The sequence below is a fragment of the Coffea eugenioides genome, chromosome 10, assembly GCF_003713205.1.
Source record: "Coffea eugenioides isolate CCC68of chromosome 10, Ceug_1.0, whole genome shotgun sequence".
NCBI lineage: Eukaryota > Viridiplantae > Streptophyta > Magnoliopsida > Gentianales > Rubiaceae > Coffea > Coffea eugenioides.
In genome coordinates, this window is record NC_040044.1 from 10,933,650 (window position 1) to 10,939,869 (window position 6,220).

The window sequence follows — 6,220 nt, forward strand, 5'->3', positions numbered from 1 at the left end:
AGTTGAATTTTCTCCAGTCCTTGAGGATTCGACCCTACTCACCCTATATACAAAAATTATATTTTTTTCAAGTAGATATTTATTATTGTACAGACTTGACACCTATCAATTTTTGACGCCGTTGCCGGAGATTAGCATTAGCTAATTTGTCTTTTTTTTAGTTCATTTTATTCTTAATTTTTTTGGTACTTTTCTAGTTTATGTTTCGTTCTTCTCATACAAACGAATTAATTTTCGATCATGAAATAGAGAAGACCGCGTGTAGAGTAAGGAAAGAGACCAGACAATACAGAGAGAAACAATTAATTGCACATCCCAGAGGCTTGACTCAGAAGTCGAATCGACAAATTCTTTTAGTGCGGTCTTGAGTGATTTTGAAAAAGAAGTAGTCATGGCTAATACTCAGACCCTAAGGGGGTTGGCTGCTCTTGACTTAAATCAGCAGCCATTATGCATTGCCTTTACAAATTTAGATGATAATACCTCTTTTGAATTAAAATCTGGTCTAATTCACCTTTTACCTTCTTTTCATGGTCTTCTAGGTGAGGAACCCCACAAGTACTTGCAGAAATTTGATGTAGTATGTCCAAATATAAAGCCTCCTGGGATTACTTAAAAACAGATAAAAATGAGAGTATTTCCTTTTTTTCATCAAGGATTCAGTAGAAACTTGGTTGTACTATCTACCAGCAGGTAGTATCACAACGTGGGCACAGTTAAAGAAGAAATTTTTGAGAAAATATTTTCCTGCATTCAGAGCTACCAGTCTGAGGAAGGAAATATGTGGCATTAAACAACATCCTGGGGAATCTCTCTATGATTACTAGGAGAGATTCAAGAAACTATGTACTAAATGCCCTCAACACCAGATAAATGAACAATTGCTGATTCAATATTTCTACGAGGGCTTACTCTTTAGAGATAGGAGCATTATTGATACTGCAAATGGGAGAGCATTAGTAAACAAAACTCTGAGAGAGGCATGGGAATTGATTGAGGGGATGACCAAGAACTCACAACAATTTAGTACACGAGAAGATGTTCCAACATGTAGAGTGAATGAGACAAAAACTTCATCTATTCAACGGCAATTGTCTGAACAAACCTCTTTTGTTAGGCAATTGGTTGAAGGAAACTTACCAGAAGCCAAGGCGTATGGGATTTGTACCAGTGTAAGACACTCCACAGATATGTGCATAATGTTTCAAGAGGAGAATGCCGAATAGGTAAATATGCCCGGTCTTACGCCCGCGCCAAGAAAACAGTATAATCCATACTCCAACACCTATATCCCAGATTAGAGGGATCATGCCGAATACTAGCAATAATACAAACCCTAACTACAACCCTCCTCTTCCAATTTGGGTCCGTCCTTAGAAGATATGATGAAAACACTAATTACTAACACTTTACAGTATCAGCAAAAAATGGACTCTGACATGCAGGATATACGAAATCAAATTAGTCAGATGGCAATATCAATCAACCATCTGGAATCTCAAATTCAAGAAAAATTACCATCTCAATCCAAAATGAACTCGAAGAATGTAAGCACTATGACTTTAAGAAGTGGGAAGGAAGTTGAGGAACTCGAGCTCGTGACTCCAAAAAATAAGAATGTGGAGCGAATAAAAAAAGAGCTTGAGGAGAAAGGCATATGGTGTGTGAACCCTGAGGTAATTCCTGATTCTACAATTAAAGTTAGATCTAATTCACCGTCTTTTCCTAACAAGTTAGAGAAACTAAAGAAGCAAGATAAGTAGAAAGAGATTCTAGAGATATTTCGTAAGGTGAAGACCAGCATTTCCTTATTGGACGCAATCAAACAAGTACCGAAGTATGCAAGATTCTTGAAGGATTTGTGTATCAACAGAAGGAGGTTGAAGGGAGGTGAGAGAATTATTATGGGGAAGAATGTGTTGGCAATTCTACAAAGAAAGTTCCTACCCAAATGCAGGAATCTAGATATGTTTACTATCCCTTGCAAAATAGGAAGTGCCCTGATTAGAAATGTCATGCTAGATTTGGGAGTATCGATTAATGTAATGCCAAAGTCCATTTATACTTCTTTGAATCTAGGATTGTTAAAAGAAATTGAAACTATAATTCAATTAGCCGATAGAACTAATGTATATCCTGATGGGCTAATTGAAGATGTTTTAGTCAAGGTTAATAAATTAATATTTTTAGCTAATTTTTATGTCCTTGATATGGACGATGACCACTCCCCAGACCCATCCCCTCTACTATGAGGTAGACCTTTTTGAGTATGGTTCGGACAAAAATTGATGTCAATAAGGAAACTTTATCCATGAAATTTGACGGAGAAATTATTCGCTTTAATATATTTGAGGCCATGAAGTATCCTTGTCCTTCTAGTTCTAACTCTATTTTTGTTGTGAGTATTATTCATACTGTTATATAGGAAGTTTTTAAAATTGATGGCAGGAATGAGTTAGAAGTTATTTTAACCAAATACTTTGAGTTGGACACAACTCATGATATGAAGTTAAGTGATGACCTCAACCACATGGTTGGAGCACTACAATCTTTAGCAACCACAACAACAAGGTATGAGTTTGCACCCATTTTTGTACCAGAATTTTACCAAAAGTTCCCCAGACCCATTCCTTCTACTATGAGGTAGACCCTTTCTGAGTATGGTTCAGACAAAAATTGATGTCAATAAGGAAACTTTATCCATGGAATTTGACGGAGAAATTATTCTCTTTAATATATTTGAGGCCATGAAGTATCCTTCACCTTCTAGTTCTAACTCTATTTTTGTTGTGAGTATCATTAATACTGTTATATAGGAAGTTTTTAAAATTGATGGCAGGAATGAGTTAGAGGTTGTTTTAACCAAACACTTTGAATTGGACACAACTCATGATATGAAGTTAAGTGATGACCTCAACCACGTGGTTGGAGCACTACAATCTTTAGCAACCACGATAACAAAGTATGAGTTTGCATCCATTTTTATACTAGAATCTTATCAAAAGTTGTTACCTTATGTTGTGCAGGCATCTATTGTAGAGTTGAATCCCCTACCAAATCACTTGATGTATGCGCATCTAGGTGATGAGGAGACTCTTCCTGTGATCATCTCTGCAAAATTATCATCGACTCAAGAAGATAAGTTGATTCGGCTTCTTAGAGAGTATAAATAGGCAATAGGTTGGATCATAGTTGATATCAAAGGGATCAACCCTTCTATATGTATGCACAAAATTAGACTCGAAAAAGGTGTCAAACCTGTGAAACAAGTTAAAAAATAATTGAATCCCTTGATGATGGAAGTGATAAAGAAGGAGATATTAAAGTTGCTAGACATGGGGATTATTCATGTTATATCAGATAGCCTGTGGGTGAGTCTAATACATGTGGTTCTAAAGAAAGCGAAAGTGACAGTACGAGGGTGAGTTAGTTCCAGTCCGAAAATCCACCAGATGGGGCCAATGCATCGACTATCGGAAACTAAATGCTATAATGAAAAAGGATCACCTCCCTCTCTCTTTTATTGATCAAATGATTGAAAGGTTAGCATGTCGAGTTTACTATTATTTTTTGGATGATTTTTAAGGTTACTTTCAGATCGCAATTGCACCGGAGGATTAAAAGAAGACCACCTTCACATGCTCATTTGGGACTTTTGCGTATAGATGAATGCCCTTCGGATTATGTAACGCCCCTACCACTTTTCAGAGGTGTATGGTAAATATCTTTTCGAAATATGTAGAAAAAATTATAGAAGTATTTATAGATAACTTCAGTGTGTATAGTGATAGTTTTGATAACTATCTTGACAATTTAAAATTAATTTTGACACGGTGTATAGAAACTAATATAGTGTTCAATTGAAAAAAATGTTATTTTATAATTGAACATGGAATAGTTTTAGTTCATGTAGTGTCATCCAAAGGTATCGAAATTGATAAGACCAAGATAGATATTGTGTCTACTTTACCTTACCCCACAAGCGTACGAAAAGTACGATCTTTTCTTAGACATGCAAGTTTCTATTGCAGGTTTATCAAAGACTTATCGAAAATTGGAGCACCTCTATTTAAGTTTTTGCAAAAAGATGTGGCCTTTGAATTCAACAACGAGTGTAAAATGGCGTTTAACAAGTTGAAGGAACTCCTAAGTTCACCATCGATCATCCAACCCCCTGATTGGAGTCTCCCATTTAAGATCATGACGCTAGTGACTATGTAGTGGGAACAGTGCTGGGTTAGAGAGTGAGAAAAATTGCCCACGCCATTTACTACGTATCGAGGGCCTTGAATGGATCTCAACTTAACTACTCTACCACCGAAAAGGAGTTCCTAATTTTATTTTTTCTTTAAAAAAATCTAAGTCATATTTATTAGGTGCTAAAGTTATCGTTTATTTTGATCATGTAGTTTTGCAGTACTTGCTGACAAAGAAAGATGCGAAACTAAGATTGATTAAGTGGATATTGTTTCTATAAGAGTTTGACCTGGAGATCAGAGATAAAAGAGAAGCAAAAAATTTAGTAGCTAATCATTTGAGTTGCATACCTGTTGTCGAAGAGGAATTTCCATTAAGAGAAATTTTTTCTGATGAGCAATTATTTTTCATTAATTCTTCTTTGCCTTGGTACGCTGATATTGTTAATTATTTAGTGACTGAGAAATTACTTGCAGGATGGCCTAAGGTAAACAAGAACAAGTTGAAAAGTGATGCTAAGTATTTTATATGGGATGACCTTTACCTGTGGAAGCGGTGTGCGGATCAAGTTATGAGAATATGTGTAAGTGAAAATGAATTCCAATCCATATGAAATTTTTGTCACACTTTTGTATATGGAAGTCATTTTAGACAGAAAAAAACAGCTCACAAGGTAATAGAAAGCGGGTTTTATTGGCCTTTCCTGTTCAAATATGCATATTTATTTTGTAAATCTTGTGATAGATGTTAGAGAGTAGGTAATATTTTTTGTAGGGATCGAATACTGCAAATTCCCATAATTTTTTTAAAATTTTTTATGTTTGGGATATCGATTTTATAGGTCCTTTCCTACGTCATTTGATTTTCTCTTATATTATATTTACAGTTGACTATGTTTCCAAATAGGTGAAAATAAAGTCACCTAAACTAACGATTCGAAAATGGTTTCAGATTTTGTTAACTCTAACATTTTTGTACGTTTTAGAATGCCAAGGGCCATTGTCAGTGACAGGGGAACACATTTCTGTAATAAGACGATAGCTGCACATTTTAGGAAGTACGATGTCTTTCCTAAGGTCTCAACATCTTATCATCCTCAAACAAATGATTAGGCTGAAATCTCGAACAAGAAAATCAAATCTATTTTGGAGAAGATGGTGTGTTCTAATAAGAAGGATTGGAACCAAAGATTAAAATATGCACTCTGGGTATATCGAATCGCGTACAAGATGCCTATAGGTATGTTCCCCTATAGGTTGGTATTCGGAAAGTCAAACCATCTTCTAATAGAGTTTGAGCATAGGGTATTTTGGGTAGTGAAATAGTGCAATATGGACTTAGAGGAGGCCGGGGTTCATCGGAAGTTATAATTGTAAGAATTAGAGGAGATCTGACATGAAACCTACGAGAATGCAGTAATTTATGGGAGAAGTAGAGTTTTTCACAACCAGCAAATTTCTAGAAAGAACTTTGCAGTTGGCTAAGTTCTTTTCTATCAGTTGAGACTTAAATTATTTTCAAATAAATTATGTTCTCGTTGGATTGGTCCTTTTGTAGTTACTCATGTTTTCTATTATGGTGAAGTGGGAATCCAAAATTGGAAAATGGATAAGAAGTTTGTGGTGAATGTGCATTGTCTCAAACTTTATTACGAAGGTTTTCCAATTGAAGAGGTGGAGATGTTGCAACTTGAAATCCAACTTATACAAACTGAAGGCATTTAGCCATGTCTAACAAAAAACGTTAAATAAAGGCACTTGTTAGAAGACAACCTGTTGATGTTATTTCAATTGTGTTTATCTCATTTTTATATTTATGTTTCATTTTACTCATTTAATGTTTGTGTTTTGTAGTTGAACGAAGGCATGTCCGCACTTGACTTGCGAGTCCATCATTTTGGTCACGTGCTAGGAAGAAATCTCCCGAAATCATGATCAGAAGACTCTTCCACTTTATGACTTGCCCGCGCCTTGTTCTAGTGAGATGATTAAAAAATTTTAATTTTTTAAAAAAAAATTTGAAA

At 35.4% G+C, this 6,220-nt stretch overlaps 1 non-coding gene across 1 annotated transcript; it reads right to left on the reverse strand.

The window, feature by feature from the left end:
• Positions 1-764: 764 nt before the first annotated feature.
• On the reverse strand, positions 765-871 carry LOC113750918. The gene has a single exon (XR_003464688.1). It is a non-coding gene; the product is annotated as a small nucleolar RNA R71 (small nucleolar RNA).
• Between the last annotated feature and the right edge of the window lie 5,349 nt (positions 872-6,220).